This window comes from Salvelinus fontinalis, chromosome 20, assembly GCF_029448725.1.
Source record: "Salvelinus fontinalis isolate EN_2023a chromosome 20, ASM2944872v1, whole genome shotgun sequence".
Taxonomy (NCBI): Eukaryota; Metazoa; Chordata; class Actinopteri; order Salmoniformes; family Salmonidae; genus Salvelinus; species Salvelinus fontinalis.
In genome coordinates, this window is record NC_074684.1 from 35,880,514 (window position 1) to 35,900,519 (window position 20,006).

The window sequence follows — 20,006 nt, forward strand, 5'->3', positions numbered from 1 at the left end:
AGCTAGAAATGAGAACATCTCTCAAAATATAAAACCTTTTTTTTCATCCCGCTCTATTTTTACCCGAGCTTTATAAGGACTGAGTTAGTTAGCAAGAGGACACACACACACACACTGTTCACACACACACACACACACCACCACACACACACACACACACACACACACACACACACACACACACACACACACACACACACACACACACACACACACACACACACACACACACACACACACACACACACACTGTTCACACACACACACGCTGGGCGCTCTCTTACTGACGTGAGTGGAGCTAATTGAGCCAGGCTCGCTGTGCTGTGGACAATGACTCCATTCGGGCACAGCAGGGTGGCTATTGAAGAGTCAATGACAATTATAACCTGGGGACACACACAAAGACCATCCTTCTTCTTTCCACTAATATGCTGTGGTTCCACTATACGGCTTTAGACTGCATTAACACTAAACGCACACGCCGCTTAGCTGAGGAAAGAGAAGGAGGGAGGAGGGTATACGTGAATTAGCTCAAAGAGAGAAATTACTGTCTTTGTTACTGCTGACCTGTGTGTCAAATGAAAGTCGTTATTGACCCATTGGGTTTAGGGTGGATAGTATCTATAACATTGACTGGCCTTCACTCTCACGTCCAGACTACACAGGACTGGACATGTCTATTTTGACTAGACCAGACCAATGCTGGTAACCAGTAAAGAGGACCAATAGCTGAAGCCCAGCATTAGTTGCCTTTGGTAAGCAATTGATCAAGCACATGTTTTATCTGGGATAAATGAAGGCTCATTTCAAGTAAATATGACATGGAAATCTGACTTTTGCATCAGGCGTTTATTGCCGTTGGTGGGGGGTACGGGGAAATGTCAGTTACAGGGTGTTTGGAGTCCAGACACAGTGAGAGCTCCTACATAGGGGGTCTCTTCATTGAGACTAGCAGGGTGATATAGGGCTGAGATCCTAAATGAACACAGCCAATGGGGGTCATTATCTGAATGAACGATGCCATAGGGTGGGGCGGGTGAATTATGAATGAACTACACTAGATCACGACAGGTTCTTTCGCTCTCTCTCTGTTCCTTCCGTCTCGCTCTTGCTGTCCTCTCTCTCTCTCTCTCTCTCTCTCTCTCTCTCTCGCTCTCTTTCTCTCCCTTGCACTCGCCCCCCCCCCCGCCCTCTCTCTCGCTCATTAATATATAAAAATAGCAGAGCCAATCACCCACACAGACCACAGACACGGAGAGACAGAGACAGAGATTGACACTCTGTCTAACAAGTGAACATTCCCTGCGCTGCCGTGGATACAAATTTACACACAGACAGAGATGTAAACACACTCACACTCGAACAAACACACAGATTAAGGACAGGCGAACAAACACACGGAAAGTCACACACAGGATTCTAGCGTACCGCCATACGATAATACAAAAACAAATACTGTTGCACGTGTAAATAAAGAGATGCTGGTGAACAGATGAAACACATGAAATAATGACATACATGCTTTTTCACTCTTATCAAACACAGTGGCCCTGATATGCCGGCAAATACACACACTCCCCGGTTAGGGAGTCTATTTATTATAAATATATTCACAGAGAGGGGGAGAGAGAGAGAGGGAGAGGGAGAGAGAGATGTGGTGTGTGTCTGTATGTGTGTGTGTGTGTGTGTGTGTGTGTGTGTGTGTGTGTGTGTGTGTGTGTGTGTGTGTGTGTGTGTGTGTGTGTGTGTGTGTGTGTGTGTGTGTGTGTGTGTGTGTGTGTGTGTGTGTGTGTGTGTGTGTGTGTGTGTGTGTGTGTGTGTGTAACGTGATGTGATAGTGCTCACCCTGTGCCACGCGCTCTTTCCACTGTTGCTGTGCGTCTGATCAGATCTGCCTCTCTCAACCTATTTGCCGCCTGTCACACTCGCACGTACAGTACCCAGCCCCTTATCCCCATACAAGAGTCCCTTCTTAATCTAAGCTATGACATACAGCTCTATTCATCCCCATGTATTACAAGACTTTAACTAAAGCTGACTAAAACATCACTCTTCTCTCTCTATCCATGGACACAGTGTACAGTATACCAACAACCCTAAACCACCAAGCTCAGCTGATTAAAACCTCCCCATCTCTCTCTCTCTCTCTCTCTCAATTTACTCTCTCTCTTTCTCTCTCTCAATTTTCGATTTACTCTCTCTCCTTCTAACATGAGTGGATGGGATCCCCCTGTTCCCTTAAAAGTGTACACTCCTCTGGACCCCTTCCCTCCAGTCGACGACTGTCAACACTCACTTAGACTTTCCCCTTTACTCTCCCTTCAAAACAAACACATAACTATCCCTCGCTCTGTCTCACTGAAAAACACACTGTCTCTCTACTTAGAAGTACAGAAGCAGCCCATGTCAACACTTAACCTCCTTTGGTTGCTAAAGTCTACACACACACACACACACACACACACACACACACACACACACACACACACACACACACACACACACACACACACACACACACACACACACACACACACATACACACCCCTCCCCCCATCACCACCACCACCACCACAGACAGCGATTGAAAAGAGCCATAAAGTCACCTTAGAATCCTTCTGTTGTCCAGACGAGCCCCTTCCTTCCTTTCCTCCTCTCCGATAGTTCTACCTCTCCTCTCCTAGTCTGCAATGTCAGTTCCCTCCACTGAGCCTGAGCCCCTCCATTTCCGCCCCAGCTCTGCGTTTCTGGCACTGAGCAACACAGGCGACTGACTGCGTTCCTGTAGTCTCGCTCTCTCTCTCTCTCTCTGCTCTCAGCTCTCTCTCTCTCAGTAGGGTTGTGTGTTCCACAGCTCAGCCAGTCAGCCTGCCTGGCCCACCAACAAGAGTCCCAGTCTTCTCCAGGGTCCTAGTGCTAGTGGTGTTCTCTGAAAGAATGCCATTGTCTCTGAGCAGAGCCCTCCCTCCCTCAGAGCGTCAGCAGGTTACCAGGGCAACGAGGGCCTGCCTAGAGGGAGCTGATCAGATCATGCTGTTCAGAGGTTCCAGTAGGCTAGACTGACTAGCTGACTGACTAGCTGACTGACTGGCTGACTGACTGACTGACTGACTGGCTAACTAGCTGACTGACTGGCTGACTGACTGACTGACTGGCTGACTGACTGGCTGACTGACCGGCTGACTGACCGGCTGACTGACTAGCTGACTGACTGGCTGACTGACTGACTGACTGGCTAACTAGCTGACTGACTGGCTGACTGACTGACTGACTGACTGGCACACTGACTGGCTGACTGACTGACTGACTGGCTAACTAGCTGACTGACTGGCTGACTGACTGGCACACTGACTGGCTGACTGACTGACTGACTGGCTAACTAGCTGACTGACTGGCTGACTGACTGACTGGCTGACTGGCTGACTGGCTGACTGGCTGACTGACTGGCACACTGACCGGCCGACTGACCGACCGACTGAAGGACTTTCTCAACACAGGAAACACTCAACTAAAGAAGGAAGCATTGATCCTTTGTTGTTTATACATTCTTAATTCAAGTGACTATATGTATATGTATATAGTACCAGTCAAAATTCTACAGTACCAGTCAAGGTTCTTCAAAGTAGCCATCCTTTGCCTTAATGACAGCTTTCCACGCTCCTGGCATTCTCTCAACCAGCGTCATGAGGTAGTCAATTGGAATGCAATTCAATTAACAGGTGTGCCTTGTTAAAAGTTAATTTGTGGAATTTCTTTCCTTCTTAATCGGTTTGAGCCAATCACTTGTGTTGTGACAAGGTAGGGTTGGTAAACAGAATATGCCCTATTTGGTAAAAGACCAAATCCATGTTATGGCAAGAAAAGTTCAGATAAGCAAAGAGAAACGACATTCCATCATCACTTTAAGACATGAAGGTCAGTCAATCCAAGAAAATATTTCTTCAAGTGCAGTCGCATAAACCATCAAGCGCAAGGATGAAACTGGCTCTCATGAGGAACGCCACAGGAAAGGAAGACCCAGAGTTACCTCTGCTGCAGAGGATAAGTTCATTAGACTTACCAGCCTCAGAAATTTTAGCCCAGATAATTGCTTCACAGAGTTCAAGTAACAGACACATCTCAACAACAACTGTTCAGAGGAGACTGTGTGAATCAGATCTTCATGGTCAAATTACTGCAAAGAAACCACTACTAAAGGACACCAATAAGAACAAGAGACTTGCTTGGGCCAAGAAACTCAAGCAATGGACATTAGACCTGTGGAAATCTGTCCTTTGGTCTGATGAGAACAAATTTGAGATTTTTGGTTTCAACCGCCGGGTCTTTGTGAGACGCAGAGTAAGTGAACGGAGGATCTCTGCATGTGTGGTTCCCACCGTGAAGCATGGAGGAGGAGGGGTGATAGTGTGGGGATGCTTTGCTGGTGACACTGTCAGTGATTTATTTTGAATTCAAGGCACACTTTACCAGCATGGCTACCACAGCATTCTGTAGCGATATGCCATCCCATGTGGTTTGCGCTTAGTGGGACTATCATTTGTTTTTCAACAGGATAATGACCCAACACACTTCCAAGCTCTGTAAGGGCTATTTGACCAAGAAGGAGAGTGATGGAGTGCGTCATCAGATGACTCGACATCAGAATCAACCGGCCTCAAGCCAATTGAGATTATTATAATATATATTTTATTTAACCTTTACTTAACTAGGCAAGTCAGTTAAGAACAAATTCTTATGTACAATGACGGCCTACACCGGCCAAACCCTAACCCACTGGGCCAATTGTGCGCCGCCCTATGGGACCCCCAATCACGGCCGGTTGTGATACAGCTTGGAATCTAACCAGGGTCTGTAGTGACCCTGGTAGTGACCCTGTAGTGACGCTGAGATGCAGTGCATTAGACTGCTGTGCCACTCGGGAGATGGTTTAGGATAAGTTGGACAGCAGAGTGAAGGAAAAGCAGTCAACAAGTGCTCAGCATATGTGGGAACTCCTTCAAGACTGTTGGAAAAGCAATCCAGGTGAAGCTGGTTGAGAGAATACCAAGAGTGTGCAAAGCTGTCATCAAGGTAAAGGGTGGCTACTTTGAAGAATGTCAAAATATAAAATGTATTTTGATTTGTTTCACACTTTTTGGTTACTACATGATTCCATATGTGTTATTTCATAGTTTTGATGTCTTCGCTATTATTCAACAACGTAGAAAATAGTAAAAATAAAATGAAACCCTTGAATGAGTAGGCGTGTCCAAACTTGACTGGTACTGTATAATTTAGTTTATGTCTAGTCTATCATAATAAACTGTTTAACATAAAATAATACATGTATTTATATATATATTTATTTATTTTCCAGACTCTTGACATTGCTCCCTCTGTTATTTCTTATTTTCTTTATTTTAATTTTTGGGATTTGCGTGTATTGTATTGTATTGTTAGGTATTACTGCACTGTTGGAGCAAGAAACATAAGCAAGGAAGGCTTATGCACGCAAATCCCAATAATAAAAATAAAGAATTTACACATATTTTGCGATAACATCTACAAGATATGTGCACGCGACCAATAATATTGGATTTGATTTATATGTGTGAAATGTAACACCATATATTGTCAGCAAACGGTATATGCATTCAACACTATATAGCACATACTTTCTGACATAAACATGAATCACAAGATAGTGACATTGTAATCTCGGCTAAGAATAAGCTCAAATGTATATTTTGGGTAACACTTTACATTTAGTCTCCCTTATACCTGTGTAATTACTGTAGTAACAACACTATACTAATAAATGTGGACTTACATTTCAATTCAATTCAAAGGGGCTTTATTGGCATGGGAAACATATGTTTCATTGCCAAAGCAAGAGAAATCAACAAGAAACAAAAAGTGAGAAGAAACAAGAAACAACACAAAACATGTTTTTTTTTTTTTACAGTAACACTTCGACCACACCGACAGCGTCACTGCGTTTTGGTACAGCAGAATTACATTCATTTCCAATGGAAGGCTGCGTTTGCCTTGCAGCACTGCGTTTGCAGAGGCAGTTGCAGTGCGTTCCGTGTGGTGTTTATTGAACATGTGCATATGCCTCAAACTGTACATATCCCGATGCGTACTATTTTGGATGGACACGGTGGATGTGTTCGAAGCTAAACATTGCATTCATAAAGGTCTCAAAAGGATAAATACGTTTTAATGTTATATTACCAGCTACAGTGTTTTTAAACAGATAAATATTGGTTGTACTCTCTCTCTCTCTCTCTCTCAATTGAATTTAAGTGGCTTTATTGGCATGGGAAACACATGTTGACATTGCCAAAGCAAGTGAAATAGATAATAAACAAAAGTGAAATAAACAATAAAAAGTTAACAGTAAACATTACACTCACAAAAGTTCCAAAAGAATAAAGAGATTTCAAATGTCATATTATGTCTATATAGTGTCTTTCTCTGATTAAAATGCAGTGTGTGTTTGTGCAGACCCAGAGGGCTGTGTTACGTCCTAGTGACAGTCAGGATCTTATACATATCTGCAGAGTTTACTGCTGTTTTATCTGCTCTAGGAGCCAAACAAATTCTCTCTCTCTCTTTCTCTCCCGCTCTCCTTCTCTCTCTTTCTCTCCCTAACTCCTCCACCACCTCATCCTCCTTCTTCTTCTCTATCCCCTGCTCCTCCACCTCCTTTCCTTCCTCCCCCTGTTCATCAGCAAATGGACGTGCATGCTGACAGAGCAGATGGGGGATGGAGGAAAGAGGCTGAGTGGGTGATGTAACTGGATAGTGGTAGCCATGTCTAACTGTACAGTATGTTCAGTAGATAATATATGGGGAGAAGAGTGCTGGTCCTCACAAACACAACTGTACCAGTATACATCAATACTTTACCAGTATACACACTACTGTACCAGTATACATCAATACTTTACCAGTATACACACTACTGTACCAGTATACATCAATACTTTACCAGTATACACACTACTGTACCAGTATACATCACTACTGTACCAATATACACACACTACTGTACCAGTATACACACACTACTGTACCAGTATACATACACTACTGTACCAGTATACACACTACTGTACCAGTATACACACACTACTGTACCAGTATACACACACTACTGTACTAGTATACACACTACTGTACCAGTATACACACTACTGTATCAGTATACACACTACTGTGCCAGTATACACACACTACTGTACCAGTATACACACTACTGTATCAGTATACACACACTACTGTACCAGTATACACACACTACTGTACCAGTATACACACACTACTGTACCAATATACACACACTACTGTACCAGTATACACACACTACTGTACCAGTATACACACACTACTGTACCAGTATACACACTACTGTACCAGTATACACACACTACTGTATCAGTATACACACTACTGTACCAGTATACACACACTACTGTACCAGTATACACTCACTACTGTACCAGTATACACACACTACTGTACCAGTATACACACACTACTGTACCAGTATACACACACTACTGTACCAGTATACACTCACTACTGTACCAGTATACACACACTATTGTATCAGTATACACACTACTGTACCAGTATACACACACTACTGTACCAGTATACACACACTACTGTACCAATATACACACACTACTGTACCAGTATACACACACTACTGTACCAGTATACACACACTACTGTACCAGTATACACTCACTACTGTACCAGTATACACACACTACTGTACCAGTATACACACACTACTGTACCAGTATACACACACTACTGTACCAGTATACACACACTACTGTACCAGTATACACACACTACTCTACCAGTATACACACACTACTGTACCAGTATACACACACTACTGTACCAGTATACATACACTACTGTACCAGTATACACACACTACTCTACCAGTATACACACACTACTGTACCAGTATACACACACTACTGTACCAGTATACACACACTACTGTACCAGTATACATACACTACTGTATCAGTATACATACACTATTGTACCAGTATACACACACTACTCTACCAGTATACACACACTACTGTACCAGTATACATACACTACTGTACCAGTATACATACACTATTGTACCAGTATACACACACTACTGTACCAGTCACACACACACAGACACACAGACACACACACACACACACACACACACACACACACACACACACACACACACACACACACACACACACACACACACACACAAACACACACACACACACACACACACACACACACACACACACAGGTCTGTGAGTTAGCCATCCATGATCCTTAACTCCTTAAATGGAGCTGCCACTCCATCCAGCCTACCCATGAGCCTCGGCCAGAGGGGGCGGGCGAGCAATCAAATGTTTGACAGGAAACAGACGGCGGGCCAAGCTGTCAATCAAACAAAAGACCATTTTCTCAGTGCTTTTTTTTCTCTTCACTTTTTTTGAACACATACACACACAAGCACACACAGAAGTCTGGACGGCTACTGTTGAACCTGTAGTGGCTTCTTATTACAGCTTGACAGTAGGATGGATGAGTGGTGTCCATGTGTAAATCATCCTCTACTTCCTAACCTGCAATTGGTGAAACATACATTCCTGGGAAATAGTCTGTTTCTCCCTGACTTCCCTGGCTGGAAGGCTCCTCTTTCTCTCTCTCGTCTCTCTTTCTCTCTGGGTTTCCCACTCCCCCCCCCCCCCCCCCCCCCCCCCCCCAAATTCAGAGCTGACTTCTGGGTATGGATCGATAGTAATCCCGGGCTGCGGGAGCTGTTTATTTTGGAAAGTGTGTGAGCCTGAGGCCCAGCGGGTGATAGAGTCCACTTCTCACACACAGACACAACTATAAACCTGTGGGCGAGCGCGGTGGCCACACACAGACAAGTGTTCGCAAACACACAAACATGCATGTGCATGCACGTATACAAACACATGCACACTCAATTCATTTCAATTCAAAGGGCTTTATTGGCATTAGAAACACATCTTTACATTGCCACAGCAAGTGAAATAAACTGCCAAAAATAAACAGTAAACATTACACTCATAAAAGTTCCAAAGGAATAGAGACATTTCTAATGTCATATTATGGCTATGTATATACAGTGTTGCAACCATGTGCATATAGTTCAAGTACATACTCTCTCTCCAGTCCTTGCCTGTCTGTGTACCCAGGGCCAGAGAGAGACACACAGCAGGGTCTCTACTCTACTTGACACGACTGTGGGAAGCTTCGGAGTCAACATGGTGCAGCATCTCTGTGGAACGCTTTCAACACCTTGTAGAGTCCATGCCCCGACGACTTGAAGTTTCCCTAATGTTTTGTACACTCAGCGTTCCACAGGGATGCTGGACCATGTTGACTCCATTGCTTCCCACAGTCGGGTCAAGTTGGCTGGATGTCCTTTGGGTGGTGGACCATTTTTGATAGACACGGGAAACTGTTGAGTATTAAAAACCCAGCAGCGTTGCAGTTCTTGACACACTCAAACCCGTGTGTCTGGCCCTCTCTACCATACTCCATTCAAAGGCTCTTAAATCTTTTGCCTTGCCTATTCACCCTCTGAATGGCACACATACACAATCCATATCTCAATTGACTCAAGGCTTTAAAATCCTTCTTTAACCCGTCTCCTCCACTTCATTCACTCTGACTGAAGTGGATTTAACAAGTAACATCAATAAGGGATCATAGCTTTCCCCTGGATTCACCTGGTCAGTCTACATCATGGAAAGAGCAGGTGCTCCTAATGTTTTCTACACTCAGTGTATATATAAATATACCAGGATGTATAGTGCCCTGCCCTCTCCCAGTGTCGGTGACGTGGTGCTCAGGATAGAGTGTGAAGGGCAGTACACCTCCAGAGGAATAGAACACAGCCACTGCATTTCTTTCTCTCTACTCTTGTCCCTCCCATTCCTCTCTTCCCTCCCTCTGTCCTCAATGACTCATCCCACCCAGTGAGAGAGAGATGGGGAGAGAGAGAGATGGGGAGAGAGAAAGAGCACGCAGGAAAGAGAGAGAGCAGAAAGAGAGAAAGCAAAAAGGAGAGAAAGAGAAACTGAAAAATAATGATGTATTATGGAGTGACAAAGATGAAATCATATTCAATATTTCTTGTTTATTGCCGACATTAGCATTGAGATTCCATTTTCTGAATGTGAAAAAGGTGATTAGTCCATTATCCTCTTCTTCTTTCCCTCTCTCTCTTTTGCACAACATTTATTAGAATGACTCAAATGTATGAGATATTTCCACTTGGTTCCAACACACCGAACTAAGTTAGGTATTTATCATGATTGACATTATGGGCCATGCATACTCTCCTTTACCTAATAACCTTACCTCATCTCTGATCTGTAATCTCTTTACCTCAACTCCTGTGTCTCATGGTGTTAGCAGAGCTACCCACAGAGAATTACATCTCCTTTAGATCTTGGACATTGAACTCCACAGCAGGTAGCAGTGGAGGCCAGTCTAAACCAGGAGGAGAGGCCTTGGTGGGTGTCGAGTATTACAGCATGAGTCCCTGGGTGTGTTCCTCCTGCCTGGAGGTCTTTACAGTATGTAGGTTTGTAAAGCTACCACTAATTTACCAAAGTTACGAGAATCTTCAGGAATTTTGGTAATTAACAGAAAATCTATGGCAATCTATCGTAACTTCTCTAATTTATACTTGAATATTATATCGGTGTCCATATTATCCATGAGTTTCTAGTGTCAGTGTCTAGGATGTCATAAGGTGAATGCACCAATTTGTAAGTCGCTCTGGATAAGAGCGTCTGCTAAATGACTTAAATGTAAATGTAAATGTAGTGGACAGACCATATGGTCCAAGAGAAAATAGCCAAATTAATGAAAAAAGCCTCCAATAAACAATGGCATTAAAACATTTACAACAAATAAATATTGACACAGTTAAAAAAATAAATGTGGGTCAAAAATATTTTAAAGGATATTTCATGCTGAAACCATCAAATGAATCATATTCATTTTATTTTATTTATTTTACCTTTATTTAACTAGGCACCAATGATATTCACTTAGTTGATGGTTTATATTTAGGAGAATATTTACAGCTTTGTCATAATTCTTTAATTTTAAAATCTTCTTTTTGAATTATTTCATACATTTGACTATAAGGACATGCAGAGGATCAGAGAAGAATACAGACACCTGTGATAATCTGAAGTACCCAAAAGGGCCACTCGATGTCCTGTGACAGATTACATAAAATCCTTGAAAGATACCAGCATTCTGGTAGTTTACTGGTGAACTAAGGAAGTTTCCAGCAATATACCCTCCATTTGCAACCTTATCTGTAAGTCCTGCTCAGCGGATTTGTATAACACTTTTTTGGTTACTACATGATTCCATATGTGTTATTTCATAGTTTTGATGTCTTCACTATTATTCTACAATGTAGAAAATAGTAAAAATAAAGTAAAAACCCTTGAATGAGTCGGTGTTCTAAAACCTTTGACCGGTAGTATATATGCAGTGCCGTGAAAAAGTATTTTCCCCCTTTCTGATTTTCTCTACTTGTGCACATTTTTGATACTAAATGTTATCAGATCTTCAACCAAAACCTAATATTAGACAAAGGGAACCTTAGTTTACAAATAACTATACAACTGTATACTTATTTAATTTATTTAATTAACAAAGTTATGCAGCACCCAATTCCCTTGCGTGAAAAAGTAATTGACCCATAACACTCAATAACTGGTTGTACCACCTTTAGCTGCAGTGACTGCAACCAAATGCTTCCTGTAGTTGTTGATCAGTCTCTCACATCACTGTGGAGGAATGTTGTCCCATTCATGCATGTAGAACTGCTTTAACTCAGCAACATTTGTGGGTTTTCAAGCATGAACTACTCATTTCAAGTCCTGCCACAACATCTCAATTGGTATTAGGTCTGGACTTTGACTAGGCCATTCCTTTTTAACCATTTTCAAAAAGACTTGATGGTGTGTTTTGGGTCATTATCTTACTGCAAGACCCAGCTGCGCTTTAGTTTCAGCTCACAGACGGATGGCCTGACATTCTCCTTTTCTGATACAAAGCAGAATTAATGGTTTCTTCTATTAAGGGAAGTCGTCCAAACCATCACACTACCACCATGCTTGACCGTTGGTATGAGGTTCTTACTGTGGAATGCAGTGATTGGTTTTGATGTGAGCCATGACCAGCCCTTTTAAAGCATTTCCTGGCTACAGATGTGAGTGCTATGGGGCAATAGTAAGTTAGACAGGTTACCTTGGCATTCTTGGGCACAGGGACTACAGTGGTATGCTTGAAACATGTAGGTATTACAAACTTGGTCAGGGAGAGGTTGAAAATGTCAGTGAAGACACTTGCCGGCTGTTTAGTGCGTGCTCTGAGTACGCGTCCTGGTAATCCGTCTCGCCCTGCGGACTTGTGAATGTTGACCCGTTTAAAGATCTTACTCATATCAGCTAATGGAGAGCATTATCACACAGTCATCCAGAACAGCTGGTGCCTTCATGCATGGTTCAGTGTTGCTTGCCTTGAAGAGAGCATAGAAGGCATTTAGCTAGTCTGGTAAATTCACCTCACTGGGCAGGTCCCGGCTGGGCCTCCCTTTGTAATCCGCGATAACCCTGCCACATCCAATGAGAGTCATAGCCGGCGTAGTAGGATCTTAGTCCTGTATTGACCCTTTGCCTGTTTGATGGCTAGTCGGAGGTCGTAGCAGAATTTCTTATAAACTTCCAGATTAGTGTCCCGCTCCTTGAAAGCTGCAGCTCTAGCCTTTAGCTCAGTGCGGATGTTACCTGTAATCCATGGCTACTGGTTTGGAAAGGTACGTACGGTCACTGTGGGGACGACGTCGTTGATGCACTTATTAATGAAGCCGGTGACTGATGTGGTAAACTCCTTAATACCATCGGATGAGAACGGAACATATTCCAGTCTGTGCTAGCAAAACAGTCCTGTAGCATGAATCAGGAGGACAGAGTTATGGTCAGATTTGTCAAATGGAGGGCGAGGGAAGATTTGTGTTTCTGTGTGGAGTAAAGGTGGTCTGGAGTTTTTTCATCAGGTGACATGCTGGTAGAAATGAGGTAAAACAGATTTCTGTTTCCCTGCATTCAAATCACCGGCCACCAGGAGTGCCACCTCTGGATGAGCATTTCCTTGTGTGCTTATGGCCCTATACAGCTCATTGAGTGAGGTCTTAGTGCTAGCATCGATTTGTGGTAGTAAATAGACAGCTACAAAAAACATAGATGAAAACTCTCTAGGCAAATAGTGTGGTCTACATCTTATCATGAGGTATTCTAACTCAGGCAAGCAGAACCTCCAGACATCCTTTGTATCAGAGATCATGCAGCAGCTGTTGTTAACAAAGGGACTCAAATCTCCCCCTTGAGTTTACCCTAAGCTGCCGTTCTGTCTTGCCGATGCATAGAAAAACCAACTAGATGTATATTATCCATGTCGTTGTTCAGCCACGATTCAGAGAAACATAAGATATTACAGTTCTTCAGGTCCCATTGATAGGATAGTCTCAGCACGTCCAGTTCGTTCTCCAGTGATTGTACGTTTGCCAATAGAACGGAGGGTAGAGGCGGATTATCTACTCGCTCATGTAGTTTCATCAGGGTACGTGGGCCTCTATTGCGTCGGCCTCTGTCTTTCTCTTCCGAGTCTCGGGGGTGTAAGGGCCTGGTCCGGGGTGAGCAGTATGTCCTGCGCCGTCCAACATGTTGAAGGAGAAATATCAATTCGAATCGAGGTTAGCGATAGCTGTTCTGATGTCCAGAAGCTACATGAAACGATGGCGGAAGCATTATGTTAAAAAAAATACACACACTAAATAACAGAATTGGCCAGCAGCCGTAAAACGTCCTCTACCCATTCCGGCTTTCCATTCCAGCGCCATCTGTTTGATAGTAAGAGATTCATTATAAACTGTTATATGACATTGGATACACTTAATGCAGACATGCTCCCTGACCTGCATGGGTGATTGACAGCATAGATCATTTTGTAGATTGTTCATTTATGCAGCTAGCTGGGCATTTCCTGTGACACTCTCTTGCTCTAGGAAACAAAATCAGTCACAACACCAAATGTAACTCTCCAGTTCAGTTCACAAACCATTACTTTGCACTGCTCATTGCTCATTTCAAACCAGTGTGATATAGCACGCACACACGCACGTCCACGCACACACACACACACACACACACACACACACACACACACACACACACACACACACACACACACACACACACACACACACACACACACACACACACACACACACACACACACACACACACACACACACACACACACATACTCATAGACTAGACACACCACACACTCCCCTGTAGGCCAGGGGCATCCAATTTGGAATAGCCCACACATATCCTGGACCTATAAAGTGGGTGAATGATTGGGCATCATTTGATGTGACAGGTCTAGCCACTCTACTTTCGTGCCAAACCTCCTTCCTGATGCATGGAATGGTGGAGCCGTAGCCTGTCTGATTACACAGTGGTGCAGCTCAGCTCAGCCCCAAAACCACTCGTCATCACCTGTCACAGACCCAACGCTCATTCCCCAAACCCCCTCCTAGACCCAACCCTCAGTCCGAAACCCCCCTCCTAGACCCAACCCTCAGTCCCCAAACCCCCTCCTAGACCCAACCCTCAGTCCGAAAACACCCTCCTAGACCCAACCCTCAGTCCCCAAACCCCCTCCTAGACCCAACCCTCAGTCCGAAAACCCCCCCTAGACCCAACCCTCAGTCCGAAAACCCCCTCCTAGACCCAACCCTCAGTCCCCAAACCCCCTCCTAGACCCAACCCTCAGTCCGAAAACCCCCTCCTAGACCCAACCCTCAGCCCCCAAACCCCCTCCTAGACCCAACCCTCAGTCCCCAAACCCCCTCCTAGACCCAACCCTCAGTCCCCAAACCCCCTCCTAGACCCAACCCTCAGTCCCCAAACCCCCTCCTAGACCCGACTCTCAGTCCAAAAACCCCCTCCTAGACCCAACCCTCAGTCCCCAAACCCCCTCCTAGACCCAACCCTCAGTCCCCAAACCCCCTCCTAGACCCAACCCTCAGTCCCCAAACCCCCTCCTAGACCCAACCCTCAGTCCGAAAACCCCCCCTAGACCCAACCCTCAGTCCGAAAACCCCCTCCTAGACCCAACCCTCAGTCCCCAAACCCCCTCCTAGACCCAACCCTCAGTCCCCAACCCCCCCCCCCTAGACCCAACCCTCAGCCCCAAAACCACCTCCTAGACCCAACCCCCAGTCCCCAAACCCCCCACCCCCCAGACCCAACCCCCAGTCCCCAACCCCCCCCCCCCCTAGACCCAACCCTCAGCCCCCAAACCCCCTCCTAGACCCAACCCCCAGTCCCCAAACCCCCCACCCCCCAGACCCAACCCCCAGTCCCCAAACCCCCCACCCCCCAGACCCAACCCTCAGTCCCCAAACCCCCTCCTAGACCCAACCCCCAGTCCCCAACCCCCCCCCCCCAGACCCAACCCTCAGTCCCCCCCCCCCTCCTAGACCCAACCCCCAGTCCCCAACCCCCCCCCCCCCCTAGACCCAACCCTCAGTCTCCAAACCCCCTCATCATCTATCAATCACATTCCCAGACCCCACTCCCAGCCAGGCAAGCATCATAGGCCTATTCCATAAATACTCATAAAACATGCAGCCAAAAAACCATGGCGGGTGCGATTGCCTTTCGGCGAGAGATGCACAAAAGCTCTTTCTCTTTCAAGAGACCGTAGGAAAGCATGACCCACTTACATCGAACAATTTGGAACGCTCCTCTCGTGTGTGTGTGTGTGTGTAATACGGCCTCCCATCGCCCTGGGACAAACAAACAAAATCAATGAGTTAGAGGAGAACAGACAGACAGACAGACAGACAGACAGACAGACAGACAGACAGACAGACAGACAGACAGACAGACAGCATGATTTGATGGCTGCCTCACTCAGTAGAGTTTTAGACGTGTGTATGCTTAAGAATGTGTGTGTGTGTGTGTGTGTGTGTGTGTGTGTGCGTGCGTGCGTGCGTGCGTGCGTGTGTGTGTGCGTGCGTGCGTGTGTGTGTGTGTGTGCAGGAAAATCACTCAAGATTGACGTTAAAATTGTTCGTCTGTCCATGCCCTGAAGACGTCGGGAAATGCCTTCAAAACTGTCCACTAAGGGCAACAGTGAGCCCTATTACCATCAAGTTGGCTTGGGGTTTGCCATGATGTTCTGGAAAAGGGCTGGTGGACATAATCCCATGACTATGGATCAGAAGGTTAAATGTTCGACCAAAGACACTGTTTTAACCCTGTCCCAAACCTTAACCCATACCTTAACCATTTGGAACGAGTGCCTAAACTTAACCCTTAACATCGAAATTTGAGGTTTGGAGAGTGCGGATGAACGTCTGATTCTGCAGAGGGATTGTGAGAGCTTGTTGGCGTGTGTGTGTGTGTGTGTGTGTGTGTGTGTGTGTGTGTGTGTGTGTGTGTGTGTGTGTGCGTGCTCGCGCGCGCGTGTAGCCTGCAGCCAGACAATCTGGGCTTGCCATCTAATTGGCCCAGTTGATGTTATGTCATCAGCTCCGCTGTTTGTTTGTTTATTTGTTGAGTTGTTTACCCTTCATCTCCATCTTTTAGGAAGAACACTCAGCCGTCATTAGTTGCCATGCGTTGTTAGTGTGTGATTAATGATGCACTGACCAGTGAGCGAGAAGACAAGAGTAACATAAATATAACATGGGATAGCTGTAATTGGTTTATACATCCTGACTATTAACGCCGAATGTAAACCCAACACAAGCTGATAGTACACACCGGCATTTCTAGTTCCTGCTGGATGTGATTACAGTGGTTGAGCCTAATGCAATGTATCACCTAATGCAATTTCCCCATAACAGACATGGTTAACATGCCACGCACGCAGACATTGGGCCAGACATGCCATTTGAGCAGAGATATCACTGTCCAGCTCGCCATAAAACCCACGGACAGTGATTGTTTCAAATACTTAAGCTGGGTTGGATTTTGTTTGCCGGGCACAATGGAACCAATTGAATAGTTTACAGGACTCTAGCTTTTACGTCATCACTTCCCCTGATTTCAACTACAGAGCCGTGACGCTAACTATGTCGTCAGACTGAAACGCACACAGCACCGTGCAATACAGAACCCCATTGAGAGAAGCTAAAACAATACCAGCCCGTTGAGAAGACTGGTTTCTCCCTAAAAGAATCTTTCAGACGGGCCATGTGAGTTTGTGTGTGTGTGTGAGTTTGTGTGTGTGTGCGCGCTTTGTGTCTATAAGTGAGGCCCATTGAGAGAGGTTGACCTCTGAGGCACAGAGAGGGCTGTAGATCCCTGTAACCTTTGTGGGGCTGGCTGGTTCTATTGTGTCTTCAGAACAGAGGCGTGGAACAGTGGAACAGTGGAACAGGGGATCAGGAGCATGCAAAGGAGGGAGAACAGACAGGTGAAGGGAGCCCTTGGCTAATGAGTCATGTCCTGTGTGTTTTAATCTGGAATGGTCATCACATCCGGGTACATTAACAATGAGATAGAGGAGAAGAGGTGGGTTGGGATAAGTAGAGAGAAGGGGTCGAGAGAAGAAATGGAGAGGTCTAGAGAGAGAGAGAGAGAGAGAGGGTGGGTGGGTGGGTGGGTGGGTGGGTGGGTGGGTGGGTGGGTGGGTGGGTGGCTGGAGAGGGAGAGAGAGAGCGGGCGTGGGGAAGTGATAGAGAGAAGGAGAGAGAAGGACAGAGAGAGAGAGAGAGAGAGAGAGAGAGAGAGAGAGAGAGAGAGAGAGAGAGAGAGAGAGCAGAGAGAGAGAGAGAGAGGAGAGCAGAGAGAGAGAGAGAGAGGAGAGGAGAGAGAGAGAGAGAGAGAGAGGGTGGGTGGGTGGGTGGCTGGAGAGGGAGAGAGAGAGCGGGCGTGGGGAAGTGATAGAGAGAAGGAGAGAGAAGGACAGAGAGAGAGAGAGAGGGTGGGTGGGTGGCTGGAGAGGGAGAGAGAGCGGGCGTGGGGAAATGATAGAGAGAAGGAAAGAGAAGGACAGAGAGAGAGAGAGAGAGAGAGAGAGAGAGAGAGAGAGAGAGAGAGAGAGAGAGAGAGAGAGAGAGAGAGAGAGAGCTTAACGTGATTCCTGAACATTATAGGGGATAGGGTGCCGATAGAGACGCGCTCATCAATTCCTGAGCCCAAGGCCATTCTCAGAAAAGCAATATGAAATTCAGCGCTACTCAGTGAAGGTATGGATTGTATGGAATCTACCACGGACTGCTGGGAATTGGGTGATATGCCTTTTTGACTGGTGTGTGTGTGTGTGTGGGGGGGGGGGGGGGGGGGGGGGCATGTTTAACTAGAATAGTAAACAAACAAAAATTGGACCAATTTGACCAACATTTTGTTGGTCTCCACGAGGTCAAATGCTATTTCTAGGGGTTTTAGGGTTAAGGTTAGAATTAGTGTTAGGGTTAGAATTACGTTAAGGGTTAGGGTTAGTTTTAGGGTCAGGGTTAGGAACTAGGGTCAAATCAAATCAAATTGTTTTGGTCACATACACATGGTTAGCAGATGTTAATGCGAGTGTAGCTAAATGCTTGTGCTTCTAGTTCCGACAGTGCAGTAATATCTAACAAGTAATCTAAATATTCCCCAACAACTACCTAATACACACAAATCTAAAGGGATGGAATAAGAATATGTACATATAAATATATGGATGAGCGATGGCCGAGCGGCATAGGCAAGATGCAATAGATGGTATAAGATACAGTATATACAGTCGTGGCCAAAAGTTTTGAGAATGACACAAATATTAATTTACGCAAAGTTTGCTGCTTCAGAGTCTTTAGATATATTTGTCAGATGTTACTATGGAATAATGAAGTATAATTACAAGCATTTCATAAGTGTCAAAGGCTTTTATTGACAATTACATGAAGTTGATGCAAAGAGTCAATATTTGCAGGGTTGACCCTTCTTTTTCAAGACCTCTGGAAATCGCCCTGGCATGCTGTCAATTAACTTCTGAGCCCCATCCTGACTGATGGCAGCCCATTCATGCATAATCAATGCTTGGAGTTTGTCAGAATTTGTGGGTTTTTGTTTGTCCACACGCCTCTTGAGGATTGACCACAAGTTCTCAATGAGATTAAGGTCTGGGAAGTTTCCTGGCCATGAACCCAAAATATTGATGTTTTGTTCCCCGAGCCACTTAGTTATCACTTTTGCCTTATGGCAAGGTACTCCATCCATCATGCTGGAAAAGGCATTGTTTATCACCAAACTGTTCCTGGATGGTTGGGAGAAGTTGCTCTCGGAGGATGTGTTGGTACCATTCTTTATTCATGGAGTGTTCTTAGGCAAAATTGTGAGTGAGCCCACCCTTGGCTGAGAAGCAACCCCACACATGAATGGTCTCAGGGTGCTTTACTGTTGGCGTGACACAAGACTGATGGTGCGCTCACCTTGTCTTCTCCGGACAAGCTTTTTTCCAGATGTCCCAAACAATCGAAAAGGGGATTCATCAGAGAAAATGACTTTACCCCAGTCCTCAGCAGTCCAATCCCTGTACCTTTTGCGGAATATCAGTCTGTCCCTGATGTTTTCCTGGAGAGAAGTGGCTTCTTTGCTGCCCTTCTTGACACCAGGCCATCCTCCAAAAGACTTTGCCTCACTGTGGTGCAGATGCACTCACACCTGCCAGCTGCCATTCCTGAGCAAGCTCTGTACTGGTGGTGCCCCGATCTCGCAGCTAAATTAACTTTAGGAGACGGTCCTGGTGCTTGCTGGACTTTCTTGGGCGCCCTGAAGCCTTCTTCACAACAATTGAACCGCTCTCCTTGAAGTTCTTGATGATCCGATAAATGGTTGATTTAGGTGCAATCTTATTGGCAGCAAAATCCT

At 45.2% G+C, this 20,006-nt stretch overlaps 1 protein-coding gene across 2 annotated transcripts in view; it reads right to left on the bottom strand.

The window, feature by feature from the left end:
- The window catches only part of ches1 (checkpoint suppressor 1), a 51,239-nt gene extending 48,393 nt beyond the window's left edge, over positions 1 to 2,846 (bottom strand). The window contains exon 1 of one of the 2 annotated variants that reach the window (XM_055873341.1): positions 2,607 to 2,846. The gene's annotated coding sequence lies outside the window, so the exon portion shown is untranslated. Of the gene's footprint in view, positions 1 to 1,845; positions 2,465 to 2,606 lie in introns of those variants that run through there. The other variant, XM_055873342.1, reaches the window with a different exon arrangement.
- Between the last annotated feature and the right edge of the window lie 17,160 nt (positions 2,847 to 20,006).